Source organism: Anser brachyrhynchus (genome assembly GCF_964034855.1).
Source record: "Anser brachyrhynchus genome assembly, chromosome: 18".
Taxonomy (NCBI): Eukaryota; Metazoa; Chordata; class Aves; order Anseriformes; family Anatidae; genus Anser; species Anser brachyrhynchus.
Genome location: NC_137711.1, coordinates 12,135,716 through 12,154,412, shown reverse-complemented (window position 1 = coordinate 12,154,412; position 18,697 = coordinate 12,135,716). Strand labels below are relative to the sequence as shown.

General features: G+C 53.2%; 1 protein-coding gene across 6 annotated transcripts in view; it reads right to left on the bottom strand.

Annotated features, from left to right (window-relative positions):
- Positions 1-18,694, bottom strand: part of MYOCD (myocardin) — a 252,134-nt gene extending 233,440 nt beyond the window's left edge. For 3 of the 6 annotated variants that reach the window (XM_080560533.1, XM_080560540.1, XM_080560549.1), the window contains exons 1-2: positions 18,410-18,692; positions 15,950-16,048 (exon numbers count right to left, since the gene is read on the bottom strand). The gene's annotated coding sequence lies outside the window, so the exon portion shown is untranslated. Of the gene's footprint in view, positions 1-15,949; positions 16,049-18,409 lie in introns of all 6 variants that reach the window. The other 3 variants (XM_080560541.1, XM_080560544.1, XM_080560543.1) reach the window with 3 other exon arrangements.
- Positions 18,695-18,697: the final 3 nt, after the last annotated feature.

Here is an 18,697-nt window from a genome sequence, read left to right as displayed (position 1 = left end):
CGCCCAGAGAGTCCTCCCTCCCTGCAAGGAGGATGAAACTGGGAAGGACCAAGCAGTTGGTGGCCATGCACAGCTGCATCCTCAAGCCCTGGCAGCAGCAGACATCTCACCCCTGGCAAAGGGTGGATGACATCCCCTGGGCCCCAAGGATATCTCAAGGGACAAAAGCTAGTGGCTTTGCCCAAGTGGTCTCTGATCTTCTCAAGCTAAGGAGGAAAAGAACCAGGGCACCTCCTCTTCATGACAGAGGAGAGAGAGCAGCCCCATGTTGAGCACATCTCCTGGGGCCATGGCTGTGTGCATCCATGGGTGTCTTCTGAGCAGGGAAAAGGCAACCACAGGCCAATCCACTACCTGTCTTCATGGGGGTTTACTAGTCAAAAGACTGGGACATCCACGAGGCCACATCAGCAGAAGATGGGTCCCAGAAGACCCTCACATCAGCCCACGCCTGCAGTGGCAGATCAGAGGTGAGGGAGCCCAGTAGGCCTATGGGGGTCTCTTTCTGGGTTGCTTTCCCCTCTGAGTTGTCTCCTCAGGGCGGCATGCCCCGTGCACACACTTGGACAAGGGCCACACGGTGAGCACCAGGATAGAGCCCACCATCTCCACACTCAGCCCAGGTCTTAACAGCCAGACCAGGCTCATGGCCCAACATGTTGTCAGGCTCCATTGTGACCGTGGGCCATGCCGCAGGTAGCACCATGAGCCGGACAATCAGCCCCATCCACCGGCAGCCCTCGGCAGAGCAGCGGGGCCGAGGGTTCTGAGGTGGCCCTGGGAAGCAGGGGTGGCCATGGCAGCATCCTGCGTCCTCGGAAGCGAGGGTGGCCTGGCAGCAGGCTGTCCAGCTCAGCGCAGCGAGCAGCGCGCGCTGGCCCCATCGGCAGGGCTGGCCCACACGAGCACCGTGCTTGCTCTCTGTCTCCCAAGGCCTCAGGCAGCCCTGTTAAATGCGGACCGGCTCTCGGGGCTTGCTCCTTGCCAGCAGGCTCTGTGTGAGGCCAGAGCAGTTTGCTCTCACAAGACAACAGAAAGTGATTTTTACACTTGACAACAATGAAGTATTCTTGCATTTAACAACAAGTGTGTGCTTGCCAAACTCGATGCCTGTTGGAAAAGCCCTTAAATCCATCAGCTGCATCCCACCCTATCCCAAGGGGGGCAAGTGACGATCTGCCTGTGCTCTGGTCCTGCCCGGGGGGGAAGATGTTCTGGGTGAGATGTTCATGCCCTGTGGGATAGCGGACATCTCAAACCACAGTGGGGAACACAAGCCAAGAGATGTGGTTTCAGCTTGATTCTGGGCACGAAAGCAGGGAGGGCTGAGGGAAAAAGAGGTGGCCAAGGTCTTCATGGTGAGCCCAGGGCCCAGCTGAGGCAGAGCCTGGGGACACCCATGCCAGCAGGATGAAGCCAAGCCTGGCATCCCACCACCTCACACCGAGGGTACTGCACAGGGACGGGCAGGGGCCATCCCAAGCTGTGCTGCCATGACTGGGGAGTGCAAGCTACATTGCACAGGCTTTCAAAGAAGGTTTGGAGCATTTCATTTCTTTCCCCTTCCGATAGTGCCACAGAGTTAAGATCCTTTGAACGAGGCCCTGGCCTTATTTGCTGTGCTTCAAGCCACGCCACGGCACTGGAAATGTCACTGGAAACCTGATTTGGCTGGATTTCATCATGAATTGCAGGTGCGTTTGGCAACGTCCCTCAGGGCTGTACATGGTTTTCACCTTCCAGGAGGCACAACCCAGGGAAGGCCAGTAAGAGAGCCCAGCACCACCAGAAACACATCCAGAACAAAAGCTCCAGATGATCTAAGAGCCAGTCCAAGAATATGTCAAACATAAATAAATAAATAAATAATAAGAGGCAGAAATTGCACATAGGGAGCTTCAAACTGAACAAAGTGAACATCATCACTTCTCATCAGTCTTTTAAAGGTACCTCTGTTCTGTTATTTAACTGAAAAATACCACTGATAAACCACTTGTATTTGAACAAAGTCACCTGGTTTTGATTCTGATACTTATATTCCATGAAATAATACTTTTTTTTTTCTTTTTTTTTTTTTTTTCCCAGAACAGACCTTATCCTGTGCAAAACATCCGTTTCAGTGAAACCCTCTTGTTCAGCTCCTGGCCTGAGGAGCCGTGGAAGTGGTGGCTGAAGACCAAGCCCCCGTGCCTGGGGGCAGGCAGGCTGTGCGCAGGCAGGCACACCAGGACACTATCACACATGAAACATGGTGGCTTTCCTGCTGCAGCCAGCCCCTGCTCGGCCCCATCCCATGGCAGCACCAGGGCTGGTGCCCTGCTAGTGGGGATGGATCCCGTCCCGCTGGCAGCTCCCTCCACCCACATGATGTTCACCCAGGCTATGGCTAAAAACACTCAGGCAAATACCTGCAGCTGGCATTTTTAACTATAAAATATATTTGTATTGCTATTATATCTTGTAAGCCTACATTTTTATATTATAATTATAAATTACATTTATATTATAATTTCTGCGCTCGCCTGACATGGGCTTCTGCAGGGCACAGGGGTATCTCACCTGGGCAAAGTGTGAGCTCACTGCATCTGCCATGACGCCAGGCAGCACGGGAACACGCGGCCCAGGGCATCGCGTGGCTGTGCACATGGGTGTACGCTCTGCTCTGAAACGTCTGGCCTGTAAATGCCAGAATCTTCCCGCACGGAACTAAAAACATTTATTCTGGAAGAGTCCAGAGGCTCGTGGCTAAAGGCAATAAATACAGATTTAATTTCATAGTTAATACCCTGTCCAGGGTAAAATGCTCATTTTTAATATCGTTGCCTGCGATCTGACATAACCAACAAGATGTTGCAATACAATATCTGAGTCATTGCGCAGGAGATAATGGTATTTTCTTGAGTTCAATCTGGAGGAGAGCTGGCCCCATTAATCAGGCTTGAAAAAGCGATGCCAGAGAGTCTGCCAGAGAGTCTGTCTGGCCTGCTCCGAGCGCGTTACGTGACCCAGGGCTGCAGGGAGAGGGGGGAGAGCGTGAGCAGACCTGGGTGTCACAATGGGGGCTCTCCCACTGGCACTGCCCCTTTATGGGGTCAGCCAAGAGGCTCCTGGCTTTGGGGCATGGGGGACTGGGGAGTGGCCACGTCCCTCCAGCTCTGCCTTTGCTTTCATGCTGCCCCAAGGGAGCTGCTGTCCCACGAGGTGACCAGGGGACCTCAGCACAGCCAGCTGGAGAGTCCTGGTGGCCTGGAGGAACTGGTCAATGTGACGGGTCCATCACCAGGCCTGAACATCCCAGAGCTGAAGAGCCCAGGGGCCAACAGCAGAGTGCTACAACACTTGGTGGAGTGACTGAGGCAGTAATGTCTGTCATGGACAGGACAATAAACACTCCCAGGTCTATTGGGGAACATGGGGATGGAAAGCCATGAGGAAACATCCCATGGAAGAAATACTGCCCTTAATAGCAAGAACAAGTACTGTAGGTCTCCCCAGGGAAAGAAGCAGAGGAAGAGATGGATGGCGACGGGAAGGGAAGCCTGCCTGGGCTGCCTCCGGCTCTGGGAGTGCTAAAGGAGCTCAAAAGGTCTGGAGAAAACCAGGAGCTCTCCTGGGAATAACAGGCTTTCTTTTCTGCAGGCAAGCATGAGTGGCTCCAGTTATCCTGCAACACCAGTGTGGGAGGCAGACCTCTCTGGCAGAGTGCTCTTTAATCTGGCAGGCAAAAACAGGATCTACGCAGAAATATGCAATGCACTTTTAACACTGAGCACTATTGGCCCATTGGACCAACTTGCCTAGGGATGCAGCAGATTTACTTTCAGCACAAAGGCTTTAATTCATGACTGGGTATCTCATTGTAAAATAAATACTTTTTCTTGACCAGAATTTGCAGAAGGATGCAGGAATCGGCGGATGAAAGTCGCTGGCCTGCTGTGCAGAAGTCAGAGCAGATGATTCCTTCTGCCTTTGAAAGCCAGTAAATGGCTCTGCAGAAACTCAGGGCGTGAATGAAAAAGTGACTCATAAGAATAAGACATGTCAACTCCTGTAATCGTACCTCCAGAGGCAGCGTGCCATGTCTGGGCGGAGCAGAGGTCGGCATACCCTGGGGTCTAAGCCAGAGAAGGGATGAGGGAAAGCACCGTGTTTGTCAAGGCTCCATACAAGCAAACTGTCTTGACTGGGAGGGTGCAGAGACAGGCACTGTGCTGAAATCTCTTCAACTCGCCATCCTGAATGTTCCTAGGTGTCAACTATGGATCTGCAAAGACCCAACCCCACAGCCTGAGTGACCAGTTGCAATGTATGGATAGCTGCAATTGATGGATTTTACTCACAGCGCCAGCGGTAGGAGACAATGGGAGCCCACAAGCCATCATCTGAGCCATGTATGCATTTCAGTAGAAGCAAGAGGTTGAGGATAGATACGCATTAGAAGATAGTCCCACAAGACACAACAGTCACTCACTGTGATCCCAGACACTCTTCTGCTCCCCACGTGGGCTTCAGGCAATGAAGTGCCTGCACCGGTCTGGCCAGCTGGCTCCATGGCCATCCACGGCCATTTTGAGCTGGCTTCATAAAGCAGCCTGGTCACACCTCTACCAGCTCTGGGAGCAACATTCACCTGGGGCTTCCCCTCATCTCTGCATGCTCCACTTGACATGCAAAGCTGGCAGCGACCCCAGGGAAGGTGCAGCGGGAGGTGTGACATCTCCTGCCTAGCTGGCCTTCATCCACTTCCCATGGGGACACATGAACTCCCCACCATGCACAGGCTGTTTTGGCTGCTGGATCAACACGAATGGCCCAGAAGCATTTCCCTGACTGTTCTGGGGGGAAGACAGCCAGCCACCCGTGGCACCAATAGTCTAGGCTGAGTGTGAATAGTGGGACCCATTCTGGGGACAGAGGAGTCCTGCATGAGGTGGGCACCTCACCAGAGACCTTCTAGCCATAGGCATCCTCTGCAGAATAAGTCTCAAATGCTTGTTCAAATGTTTTATCAATGCAATGTAGTATTCTGGACACCAAATTCGTAATTTCAAAAGGAAATACACATTTCCCACAAAATAAATAATTAGATAGATAGAGAGAGACAGAGAGAGATAAAAGGAAGTTGGGTTTCCAGTTAAATCTGAACAATCCCGAAGTGATTAAAGAGTTTCTCATTTTAGTTGCCAAATCCAAAATGTTTGGGAAATTTGGAGAATTGAAAAAAAGTTTTGGACTAAATGTCTCAACCTTCAGTTGCCAAAAGAGGGACGATGTCATCTTCATGGCTTTGGATTTTAGACAAGCCCCAATTTATTCAAATTAATATATACTTTGACAAAAAAAAAAAAAAAATTTCATGAAAACATCTTTTCTCAGGAACAATTCCCATTTCCCAGTTCTGTGACCCTAAAATACATGCCAAATATCTCTAAGAGTTGATGTTTTATTTTATTTAACTGAAAAGCAAAATGACAATAAAGTGAATATTTAAAGTGAAGCTCTGTTCTGAAAATATATCTACTTAATGCTGAAAAGATTCAGTTTCACAGAGCTGAAAACAATTATGAACCGAATCAATTGGGAGAAGAATTTAATCAGAAAAATGTGAATGCTAACTGGGAATTGTTGAAAAACATTTTACGCGTTGCCCCAAAACCACAATCCCACAATTGAGAAAGAAGGCAACATTGGTTAAAAAAAAATTACTCTGGCTTATGAGGGAAGTGAAGACAACTGTGAAAAATAAGAAAACCATATATAACTTAAGAAAGTGGAAACTGATAATAATGAATGAGAAGTGTGAAACTGTAGAAAACTGATAAGAAAAGCCAAGAGTTGAGGACAATGTATGGTCTGCAAACCCGAAGCTGATGAGAAGCAATTTCTCTCGATATAAAAGGAATAAATGCATCTCTTCTGAAGTTGTTGGTTGTATTAGTCTATCTCTGGATGGATGCGCTAGAACACTCAACAGCAATAGAGGAAAGCTAACGTTTGCCAATGTTTATAGAAGTCGTTGGCTGAACCAGATACTGGTAGGCCTGTCAGCCTGGCCGCAGCTCTGGGCAGTCACCCCCAAAGGCAGCTACAGCATGCAGCGGACAGCGATTTAAACCAAAGAAATATAATTAATGCTAATTCACATAGACTTATGGAAAACAGAACTTGTCAAACAAAGATTCATCTTTTTCATGAAATTACAAGTTTGATTGATAAAAATAATATTGGTGGTGTAATATACTTAGACTTCTGCAAGGCAATTGACTTGGTACTGTATGACATTTTGATTAAAAAACTAGAACAATACACAATCAACATGGCACATATTAAATAGATTAAAAGCTGGCTGGGTGACGTGTCTCAGATGCAATTGTAAATGGGAACTCCTCACCCAGCAGGGGTGGATTTAGTGGAGTTCCCCAGGGGTCGGTTCTTGGCCCTGTGCTATTCAACATTTTTATCAATGATCTGAAAAAAATATTAAATCATCTGTGGTAAAGTTTGCTGATGACACAGAGATTGTGAGACCGGCAAATAGAGAAGAAGCCAGATCACTGCTACAGAATGGCCTGGGTTGCTGGTTAAACTGGGCACAAGCAGATAGTTGATATAGCCAAATATAGTCATACATCTAGGAACAAGAACGCAGATTATCGGCCATACATACAAGGCAGGATGCTCTGTCCTGGTAAGTGGTGATTATGAAACCCTGGGGAGTTTTGTAGAGCTTGAGCTGATTGCACCCTCCTTGCATGGGAAGGTGGCCCAAAGGCCACTGCATTCCTTGGACGGCAGCCTCGGGGGGCAGTGAGGAAATTACACTACTCTGCATTTGGGTGCCTGCATCCATCCAGCACCTGGTTCTGGTGCTCACCGCTCACCAGGACGCTGAGAGACTGGGAGAGCTGCTGTGAAGTTGATAAAAGAGAACTGACCTTGCAGTGAGAGACCTCAAGAGCTCAATCTACTTTGCTTGCCAAAAAACAGCTGTGGGTTATCTAGAGAACATATATTTCCCCACAGAAGATTCTCCAATCTAGCAGATGGAGTTTTACTATGATCTGATGTCTGGAAGCTGAAGGTAGGTGAACTGAAATGTGGCACACTGCTTACTGACATAGGAGCAAAGGTAATGAACCACTGGAACAATTCTCCTGGGCAGTGTGGGAATCTCCATCATTAGCAAACATTACGTCATGCTTGGTTGCTTGCTCTGACTCAAGCAGGAGTAAATCTGGGCTCAGGTTATACCTGGTAGCCAGACTAGATAATCACAAAGATATCTGCAGTCCTCATAGTCCAAACAGCTATGATAAGGGTTTCATCACTACTCTTGCTGGCTGCATGTACCTACAGGCAGGAACGGAGTACTTCTCTGTCATGTCTCACTGGCAGCAAAAGCTTCAACGTAGTATTTTTCTTGGTAATATGTTTGCCACAAAAAAAAAAAAAAAAGCCATTTCTTAGACCCGTAGTGACCTCGTAGAGCCAAAAGAAGTGAATTATCATGGCAACTTAATTAAACCATGCAGCACAGCAGAAGCAACGGTTTCTCTTTCCAAGACCTTAGGACCTCCTCGTACCAGGAGCCTGTGAGCCACGGACGTTTTGAACTTGGGGCAGACACACGGTTCCTTGCTGGGACTATTCCACTTGTTGGACCCAGGGCTGCTGAACAGGTCTCCAACATGAAGGGCCCATTATGATCAATTTTAGAAGGGAAAAAATCTGAAAGGTGACATGCTGTGAATTCAGGAAGGGATGGGCAGCGGGGAAGGGGCACCTTTTACTGAGCGTTGGGCAGTCCTTAGCACCTGGTGACTTCCACTCCCACCCAGACTCCTGATCTCACACCAGGGTCTGTGGCCTCTACTGTACTTTACCCTTTACAGCTGTAATTAGTTTCTCTTTCATTACTCCCCTTTTCCATCCTTCTCCAAATGAACTTTTTGCTTTTTTTGTTTTACAAAAAATAAGTTTTTGTTCTTGTCAGTATTCCTTTTCAAACTGTTTGTTTTTTAACCCAGGTTTAACTGGTAACTGGGCTTCCTTACAAACTTGGCCCAGTGTGCTCCTACTTGATCTCTAACATCCCTAATCCCACATCTCTGTGCTGGGGTCAGCCTGCTCCGTCACGGCACACCTGCGTGTGCAGGTATAGCCTCTATAGCCGTGGTCTTTAGGAAGCAATTCATCTTGCACTAAGTAGATGTCTAAAACAGGGCAGATGATTCACTACCTAGAAATGACAACTTCCAAGCAAAGAGACTGGCCAGGGACTCCTGGGTTCCCTGCTCAGCTTGGTCGCCGAGCCCCGTGGTCCTGAGAAGCCCTGCGGTCTCTTCAGTGCTTGGAGCCAGCGGGGCTGCGTCACTGCCCTGCGGCTGGAAATCTTTGGGTGCTGCTCACAGTGAAGGTGGCTTCAGGGGGTTCGAGGACTTCAAAGCCCACACCCTGCACAGACCAGAGTGTGGAGATGGTCACGGAAAGAAGCGTGACCAGGGACTCCTTGCTCCATTTCCTCAGGGCTTTGTGAACCCTCAGGTGCTGGCAGAAACGGGCAGCTTGCAGAAAAGCCTGTGGAAGCTTGTTATCCACGCTGCTGCAACAAGGCAGAGGAACAGGGGAGGAGAACCAGCCCTGCGCACAGCTGCTTTGCCCTCGTCCTGTTTGCACAAGCCCCTGCTCCCTGCTGCCCACCCACCTGCAGCCTCGGGAAGAGGCAGGAGGTGCGGGCAGGGCGCTTCTCGCCTTCACAGGCGAGGCGAGGCTAACCTGCAGCTTCCCTGCCGCCATTCCCAGCAGAAAGAGCGGCTTCGGCTTGCTCCGGCTGCCTGTGTGCCAACATCAAACATGTTTTACAACTGACCTGCAAAGAATGTGTGTCACTGAAGAGGATATGTAGCCCTGGAGAACATAAAACACAGCTGCGCTGTTTAATTGTATCTCTTCCACCCGATCAGAATAACAGGCGAAGATGATCTAAGGGAGATAACTACCGAGTGTGTTAGGAACAGCTCCGCTACCTTCGCCAGTGGAAGATTCTTATAAATTCACTCCTCCTGCCATCCTTTCGCAAAGGGTCAGAAGATGTACTGACAATAGCAGCATGCAAATATTTCAGAACTTGGCCACACGCTGAGCAAACACTCTGGATAGCTTCACGAGTAGATTAAAATGCCAGATCAGCGAGCAGTGGTGCACTTTAAATACGCTCACTAATTTATTAAGTTTATTCTTAGCAAGCTTGCAGACTTCAGAAAGTTAAATTTCTCGGTGACAAATGGCTGGGATGCTGGGCAGCCAGAGCGTGCGTGCTGCAGTCAGATGGCCTGGAGAAGGCAGAGCAGAGGAGCAGATACCACCAAGCACTCTGTACGGCTGAAAATCCCCAACGGAAGAGCCTGCACGGGCTTATTGTCAAGTCTGCTCTGCAGCTAGAGTACAAAACCAGGGCTCTTGGCACATCCTACACTTCTCCAAAGAGCTGCTGCCTCCCACTCTGGGCTTAGACATCCCTTATCTCCTGTAGGCCTGGCCGTGTGCTGTGGGCTAACGGCTGCGAGCACCAGAGCTCGGGGCACCCTTTGTGTCCCGGCTGCACCAGCAGTCCCTTGTGCTCAGGAAGAGCAGTGCTCTGCCGGCCGCGGCGGGGCACCCCCTGCGCCAGGGGCTGGGCTGAACACACCTCCCCTCCCAGGAAGCCATCTGCTGTGGTCCCAGGTGGCATCCCTGCCCCTCCTCCCAGGTGCTGAGATGGTGCTGTGCCCAGGAGCTCTCCGCCCTTCAACCCCGTTAGCTCCCCATGCTCAGTCCACTGGCGCCAGAGCCCACCGAGGTCTCATCCCAGTCAAGACTCACGGCAGGTGTCTCCGGTGGGACATGGCAGTCACCAGAGACACCTTCAGCCAGCGGCCGTGGGCCACTGCTGCGTCTTCGCTCTCTGCCTCTGCAGTTCCCTGAAGCTCTGCAGCCCTGGAGCTGGGTATGGAGTAGCAGAGTTTCCCCAGGAGGAAACCAAGGCCGGCCCTGCTGGTAGAGATATGTAATTTTAGGATCCTTGTTCAACTTCAACTAAGGAGTGTGTTTAGAAACCCTTCTGAAAGGCCACGTGTCTGACTTTCATGGTCACACATCGCTGAAGATTAAGCATGGCAGGACAGAGCTCTGGGACAACGTGGAGGGCCCTGCTCAGCAGCGCTGTCCGACCTCTCGGAGCCTGGCAGGACCGTGGTGGCACCAGGTGCCACACGGATGTGAGACCATCCCTGCCATGCTGAGGCACTGGCAAAGCAGGTGTGCACCTCCTGCACGTCTGGTTTGACTGCACTGCTAAAGAGAGTAGGAAACCATTTTGCTGCAGGAAAGCAGCAGAGCAGGGTGAGGACACTCACCTCCCCAGGACCCCGGGCTGCTCCGCAGGCCTGGACGAGGGAGCGTGGTGGGACACAGGCCTGGAGCCACCTTATGGAAAAGTTCTGGTGAAACAGGGAGAGGCGTGGGGACGAGCAAGCAACTGCACGAAGGATTTATTGAGCTCAACCACCACTTAAAGGGCCATTTCTGTTATTAGAACCCACTTAGCAGCTCAGCATTCGATGAGCCATTTGCAACCGCTCCTGCCCTTCTGCACCAGCCACACAAACACCAGGCAATGAGGCAGCCTCCGGGGAGGGAGCCGTTTGTCAGCGACGAACCCGGGGACTCCATGCGGCATGCCGGGACGGCTCCTCGGGCGGTGATGACAGCCGCTGGTGGAGATGCCTACGTGCTGTTCGCAGAGCAGAAATGAGATGCTCCAAGTTTTCCAGGGACAGAACGCAGCAGGGCCCTTTGAGCTGGGGCTCACAGCTCTGCAAGGCTGTTTCACAGCATTTGCCACATCTCTGGGGAGTTATTATTCATCATCCCACTTCAGAAAGGAGTCGAGCCTCCTCTGCTAGCACTGGGAGGGAAAAGACTTTCCCAAGAACATTTCCTGAGCTGAGAGCAAATCCCACATGGCATTGCAACGCTCTGTCAACTGCACACGCATGTTATTGTTACTTGCACTGCAAAGTGAGCTGTTGGACCCAAGGCAATACGTGCTGCCACTGGTGGTTAAACAAACTCCATATGCCCCGTCCAGCAGCTGGCTGGCCGATGTCAAAGCCCTGAGAAATGACCTGCCCTGACAGCCCTTTTCCTAGTGATCCACTTTGATTTATTGCCTTAGCCTGCAGTGCAGATAGGGAACAACACGCACAGACACGCGGGGTCTGGATCTGCACCCAATTGGGTCCATGTGCTCTCTTCAGCTCTTTCATCCCCAGGTCCCTCTGCATTTCAGCAAGCCCCTATAGGAATGCCTTAAAACCGGCTCCTACAGTGAGATGCTCAGTCCAGTTTCCCAATACTTTGCCCTTCCTCAGCAGCAGTTGTGCTTCTAGAAATACAGAAAAGCTGCAAAACTCAATCAGTTTGGGAGTAACACACTGTAACGTGCTGTGGGTATGGTGTCAACCCATTGCTCAGAACCTCATCCTAAGAGCAGAGATGCCCCTCTAATAAGGCTGTACCAGACTGTCATCCTCAACAGTCCACAGCCACTGTGCTTTCCTCCCCACCACTGGCTACAACACCACATGGGATGGATTGGCCTTGGGAGACCTGAAATATAACAGGAAGGGTAAAACTGGCTCTGCAGTTAATGGGAGTGGTGAGCATAAGGAAAGGAGCATGTCCTGGGCACTCACTGGGGACAGGTCTAGGGACATGCAGAACCAAGGTGTGAGCGGCTGTGCTGTGGTGGCAGCTCTGAGGGCACAGGGACAGCTCTGCTGCGGGACAGCCCCCTGGGCAACGTGGCTGAGGCTGTGGGCGCATTGCTGGGAATGGGGGAGAAGTGACCCAGAGCAGGTTTCTGCAGGTCCTGCATCCCCATCTCCCCGGCAGGCCCATGCCAGCTCCCCTCCAAGCAACCCTGTGCACACAGGGCACTCCTGAGTCCCCGCTGATGCCAACCGAGAGCAGCCATGGCTTTGCATAAGCTCTGATAGGACAAGGGGCACAACACATTGTGGCAGCAGCTTGACTTAGGCATGTGGATGGTGAGCTTGCAGGTGCATGAAGTGCCCAGATATTTACAGGGAATGGGGAATACCAAGCAGACCGAAAACCATTCATGCTGCTAACATGTCAGAAGACATGGACAGGCTTCTTCATCAGAGGTCAGAGCCTGCCTGTCGGGTGGGCGATGCTCACAGAGATGCAGAGTGCCAATACAAGGTCCCCTTTCCCTCCAGAGCAGAGGCCCTGAGCACTTCAGATGATGAGAAACCTCCCTGGGTGCATGTTCAGTGCTGGACACACCACAGGGAGTCCAAAAGGGGTCAGTGCAGAGCTGGCACAGAAGTGGAGCTCTGGGCAGCCCCAAGGTCTCCTGCTGCCTGGTAGAGGCCATGTTAGGCAGATCCAGAGGAGAGCAGGAGCTGGCAGGTATTGGGGAGTCCCAGGCTGGTCAACATGAGGGTTGGATGGGAAAACTTGCCCGTTTTGGCCTGGATTTTATTCTTCTTCATTTAACTCCTTCTCCACTCTGCACAGGCATCTACCTGTCCTTCACTGTACATCTGCAGACCCACCAGGGATGCCCCTCTGGCAGACATCACGAACAAAGCCGCACAGTGTGCCAGTAGATGGACAAGCATCTGCGCAAAAACAAGCCGTCCAGGGGCTTGCCCACGCTTTGCTAGGCAGAGCTCTGTCTGCGGGGGGAACTTCAGCCACACCACAGAGCGCGCCCCGGGTGCACGGCCCCGCTGCCAGCCCAGGAGCTGCCCTGCACCCCGAGGGACGCCTGGCGGGAGGGCACGGCCTGCGGGGTGCTCGCGGCTCTCGCACCCTCACGATGAGGTCAGGAGTCAGGAAGTCCCTGGGGACAGCTGATAAGCCCTCTGCGTCTGCTCCAGCAGTGCCCGTGTAAGCTGGGTGTATTTTTGGCTTGAGGTTGGGTCATAAATCAACATGAGTCAGAAAATGCAGTTAAGGCAGACCTACATCCCCTACCCTGGTGCCTTCTCCAGGGCAATGCCAGCAGCGCCGAGCTGGTGGCTGCGGTGTGCCTAGGACACACGGCACGATGGACACAGGCAGGTCCCAGGTGCGGTGGCCAGAAGATCACGAAGGTCGCTGCACTGGGTGTTTTGGCATCAGGACCACATGCCAAGCAGCAGCGTGTGGAGGGGACAGTCCTGACAGCAGGATTCTCAGGTGCCCTGCGAACCCAAGCTGAGGAGTGTGCTGACCAGGAAGCCATGTGCACTACACATACAGCAGAGCTGGGAACCCCCAGACAGCATGACCCCTGCACAGGCTCTCAGAAATTACCTCGTAGCTCTACCTAAATCATTAGCACCTAATGAGCAGCATCAGCTGGTGGGACAGGAGATAACCACAGCAGTTCATGGTTAGGTCACATGCATAAACCCCAGGTCATGAGATCTCACTTTAGGGCCATGCAGGCATCAAGAGACATAAGGTCCCAAAGCACTGTCCTCTGATGTACCTCTCCTGTGTCCACAGCTTCCCCTGCGAGCCAGAAGCCCCCATCTCCTGGCAGCTGGTAACAGGCAGGTGCAGTGCAGGCAGGGGCTGCACTGCCAGGCTGTTCCCCCATTCACGTGTCAGTGCTTGGGCTTGGCCATGGCCTCTCTGCTCGCCTCCCCTGCGTTGCTTGCACTGTTGTCTCTGGGGCTGAAAACCAGCTCTGTGTCGGCTTAGAAGGAAGGACAAGTATGGAAGTTCCCTCTCCCTGCCTCCCCCACTAAACCTCACCTCCTGGCTGCTCAATGTCCCTGCATAAAGGTCAGTGGCAGACGAAGCCACCCCTCTGGGAAGTGGCTGGGACAGGTTGAGGCCATGGCCACCTGCAGCCAGACGGGCCACCAGAGGCAGCAACGGCTCTGCCTCCAGACTGCCAGGCTGGCAGCAGGCACCCGGAGCCACCACAACCTGGGAGGAGCATTTAGGATCACACTCCTGAATATCAGTGCCTACATCACCTTTGAGGCTTGTGCCGTTTGGTCAGTCTCAAAAGGGAGGTGCTTCTACAGCTCGGGCTCTGCAGACTCAGCAAGGAAATCACCCCGGACCACCTCAGACAAAGAAATTATGAATTTGCCTCCTGCCCCCTTCCAGAAATGTCCCTCCTGTAACCCACCACAACAGTGCTATTGCAAGTCTCCAGAACAGCAACATGCCCATGAAGGAGCTGGACACCACGACCTGAGGTGCTCATCTCCCTGCTCCCCGCTCCACCCAGGGACACAGGACTGGAGACACTCTCTGTGTCCAAGGCACCTGAGGGCTCCCAGTCCCAAGGATGGGCACGAATCCTTGAGGAGACCATGGGAAGGAAGCTGGCAGAAGAAATGGGCTTTGGGGGACTTTCAAAGTGACCACTGACATCTCAAAATGCACGCTGCCTGTGCAGTATCTACCCTCTAGGAGCCAGAGAAGCGCAGGGGCTGACTGCTCTTGTGGGATGCGCAGCTGGGGATGGAGGACACCAGCCGGCAGCGTGGAGGAGCAGGGGACGGGCAGGCAGAAGAGTGTGGCACTGGTGCCTCCTACCTCCACTCCCACTGAGGCGAGGCTCTCTGCTGTGCCCCTGAACCCTCCTCCAGCACAGCTGTGCTGACCGGCCTACAGGAGCAGGGAGCCTTGAGCTGGCCCCACGTGCGATGTCTCCAGGCCAGGCACGAAGTCCTCCCTGCCAGCCTGAGCGCTCTGCTGAGGCCGCCGGGCCGCCCGTGCTGACACAGGGCCCTCGGACGTGGCCTGGCAGGCAGTGCCCACGCCTGGGCATCTCGCAGGGCCTCCCGACCGGCTCGCAACCCTCCGAGCACCTCCACCATGGCCTGACACGCAGCTGCTGTATTCACCAAGTGCAGAGGCTGGATCCCTTCACCATCCATACCCAGAACGTTAACTCAGCTCCTCTCCAACAACAAGCGAGAAGGCCAAGAAATAAAGCAGGTACATTCCGGGAATACTGCAGCCGCAAACACTGCATGAATCACTTCAGGCAGCGGCTTCTTCCCAAAGGACGCGCTTGTCCACCCGGGGTACGCAGCCCACCTTTGGAGCCTTTGGGGCAGGAGGACAGGTCCTCCATGCCCACAGTGGTGAAGGAACAGGGTAACCGCCAGGCAGAGGGAGGCTTTGCTTTGGCCACGGCACATGGAAGGGCCACGCAGCATCCCCTGGCCCATTTCCCTGGCTGCATCCCTCCTCGAGCAATAACCTCAGCTGCTCACTGGCATCCAACCAACCCCACCAGCTCTCCTTTGGCCGACGTCAGCCCACCCTCACCAAGGTGATCTCTGTGGTGATCCTTTCCCAAAGCTATTCCTGCCTTTACCCCACCTGGGCATCGAGGGCTCCTCTACCTTCTTGGCACAGGGGACTGCTACTGTCATAACCCATCAACCTTCCCTGCTCTGAAATGTCCCAGCCACAGGAGCCTAAATGCCAGCAGGGCCTAACACGGCATTTACAAAACAGAGGGTGCCCAAAGAGAAGCATCCATGTGACATGGTCGTAGGGAGGGGCAGAGTAAAAAACAGTTGAGTGGGAGCTCTGGGTGTGGCACCGTGGCTTGGAGAGCAAATGCAGCACAGAGAGGTCCAGAATTAAGGTAATCTTTAGCAGTCGCTGTGCCTACAGAACAGGGGGGATGCTGGAAAAGGGAAAATGCTGGTTCAGAGAAGAGTTCAAGAATGATTTGCAGAATGCAAACTTGCAGTACAGTAGAAGACAGAAGAAACCCAACTTCTTTTCCCGTTGCTGGGCAAAGCAAAACTAAGACTGGGTCCCACCCAGCAAACACCTGGTGGGCACCTTGCCAATCCAAACCAAAATGAGCTCCAGCTGAGCCTGAGCACTTGCAAGTCAGAAATCAAAGTACCTGTAGCAAACGGTGAGGCTGCTTCCTCGTCCAAACCAGCTTCAATGTGGAAAGAGGGGCGTCCTCAGCTGGGGTCACCCAGATCTGCTCTGCCCACGGCTGAAAGGCAAGGGAACGTGGGAGAGGGTTCGCTCTGTAACCCAAGGAACAAGCTGGACCCACAGATGTAAAGGATGGGTCTGGCTTCCTCTTTTCCCCACAATTTCTGCGTGCAGTTGCTGCCCGCGCAGCACTGCAGGCGGATCAGGGAACCGGGGTGACAGCCATGGGGAAGCAGTCATTTAATTTGGAGACGGGGGTGAGCATGGGAGGGCCCATCTCCTTTCCATCTCCTTCCCATCTCCTTCCCATCTCCGTGGGGCCGTGCCAGCCCAGTGAGGTCCCTGCTGGCTTCCTCTTGGCTGTCAGGCTGCGAGTGCGTTGCAGCAGCCGTGCCAGGCTTTTAACGCGCGCACAGCGCCTGCACAGCAGGACGGGGCCGGCTGGGCTGGCCTCTAGCCCCGGCTGCCATAAAACGGGAAATAAGGGAATTGGAGCAAGACCACAGCGACCACCAAGCAGCTGCCACTGGCAGGGCTGGGGCACTCTCCCCCGCCAGGCACCAGCAGGCAGCAGCGCATCGCCCCGTGCCGCTGAGTCCCAGCGCGCCCACAGACTGCGGTGCAGCACGAGCACGCGTGGAGGAGGAGGAGGAGGAAGCAGAGGAGGAAGAGGAGGCGGTGGCGGCTGTGTCTCAGCCAGGCTTTGCCCTCCTCAAACGCCCCCGGGGAGCGGGGCAGCCGGCAGCCCCGGGATGCTGCACGCAGCAGACAGCACAGCCTCGCTCACGGCGCGGTATGGAGTTTTCTGCTCGTTACAAGTTTTATGAAAAGTTGTTGGCAAAAATGCGCATTTTCTTTGGCTGCGTTTTGAACGGATCTGGCAAAAATGTAACGTTAGTGTCTCCCCTTGAGAGAACTTTATTGAGTGGAACAAAGTTGGATATTTTTAGCTACCCATTGTTAGCTGAAGAACAAAGCCATAACTAAGATATTTTGTCTCTTACACTGAAACGGGACTATCAGACAAATCCATGTACAGTCATATGTGGCTGCCCATTCAGATGGAGCAGAAAGGGGGAACTATTTTTAGCTTGATACTCCTCACAACAACACATCTCCCCTCCCCTGCACGCTGGACCACCAAAACACAGGGGCAGAGCAGCACCAGAGAGGGGATGAGGGGTCACTGACTTTTGCCATCCCTCAGGCCATATGACAAGTGTCATTTGCAGGAGAGATCAGGTTATACCATTCTAAAAAAAAAAAAAAAAAAGAAAAAGAAAGAAAAATCCTATCATTTTCTGCCATTCTGCATATTTAGTTGTTGTTTACTCAGAGCTGAACTGATGTGTGCTTTACCAATAGGCAACAGGGAGAAGTCGACCAGGACCCAGACGGATTTTAGCAAAGCAGCAGCTGCACCACCCAGCGCTAAAACCCCAGCCCTCAGCCCTCTTCCCCAAATCCCGCAGGTGCCCCGAGGGCCACCCTGATGCCAGAGGGGACCACGGGCGGAGGGGACCACTGGCGGTGCCGCAGGAAGGAGAGGGCCTGGGCAGTTGCTCTGGGGCTGGCAGCGCTGCCGCCCCATCCCTCTCCATGCAGCCCAGCCGCGGGATGTGTAACCATTTCGCAGCTGCCAAGGCAGCGTTTGCAAAAGCATTAACCCTGAAAAAGCAGAAAGCCCTGCAAGAGGCCAACCCAACCTCCCGTGAGCGCTTTAGAGCTCTACAAATGAGATCAGTCGTTTACGTCGGGTAGCATTTTGCAATACGTTCGTTTAAATGAAACAAAGCGGTCCATAAATGCCCTGGATTTTGGAGCGTGAGTGATGCCGGGAGCTTTTCTAAACAGTTTTTGGGGGTTGCATCGGTGAGTCACGGAGAAATCGCATTAAGCGGCTAAGCGGCCGGCGCAGCCAGCGTGACCCTCCCCAGCTCCCGGTGCCCCTGCCAAAGCAGGAGCACGAGCAACAAAAGCCGGGAGGGTCGCGCTCTGCAGGCAGGGCAGCGGGGCTGGCGAAACCTTCGGCAGCCTCCGAACGGCCGCAGAGGAGCAAGGCTCCTGGGGCAGAGCTCAGACGGCCCCTCACCATCGCCCTGCCCTTGCACGGCTCCGTCCTCTCCTCCTTGCCTTGCCCTGCCTGTCCTTACGGACGGCTAGCTCCTGACCTCTGACATGCACCTTGTGCCCGGTCCTAACCTGCTCCACGACCCACGCAGGGCTGCGCGTAGTCCAAGACTTGCCAGGCGCAAGTGGCCACCGAGGCCCCAGCAGTAGCCCAAGAGAAGCAGCGGCAACGCCTGCCGGCGCTCCCTCGCCCCGCAGGACGGCGGTGCCGCGTGTCGCCGGAGCTACACACGCGTGTGAGAAAGCAGCCGGGAGAACAGAAAGACGTTAAGTAGGAAACGCAAATTACCTGCGGACTTTTCGGCTGAGCTAGAGTGTCCCGGAGGAGATGCTGCTTTTGTGACTCCTTGCTTTCTCCGCGGGTTGGGGCTGCTTTTATCAGGGAGCAGGGGTTGTTTTTATAAACGTGCAGCACAGTAAGAACGGGTTTAAAATAGAGTGAAAGGAGCTGGTGCGGATGGAATTAGACAAACTCGGAGGGCTGCTTCTCCAAAAATAAATTAACTTCTTGCAGCCCGCGGTGCAGAGGCTGGGAGGCCGGGGCGGCCGCGGCTGCCGGGGGGGCGCTCACCTTGCC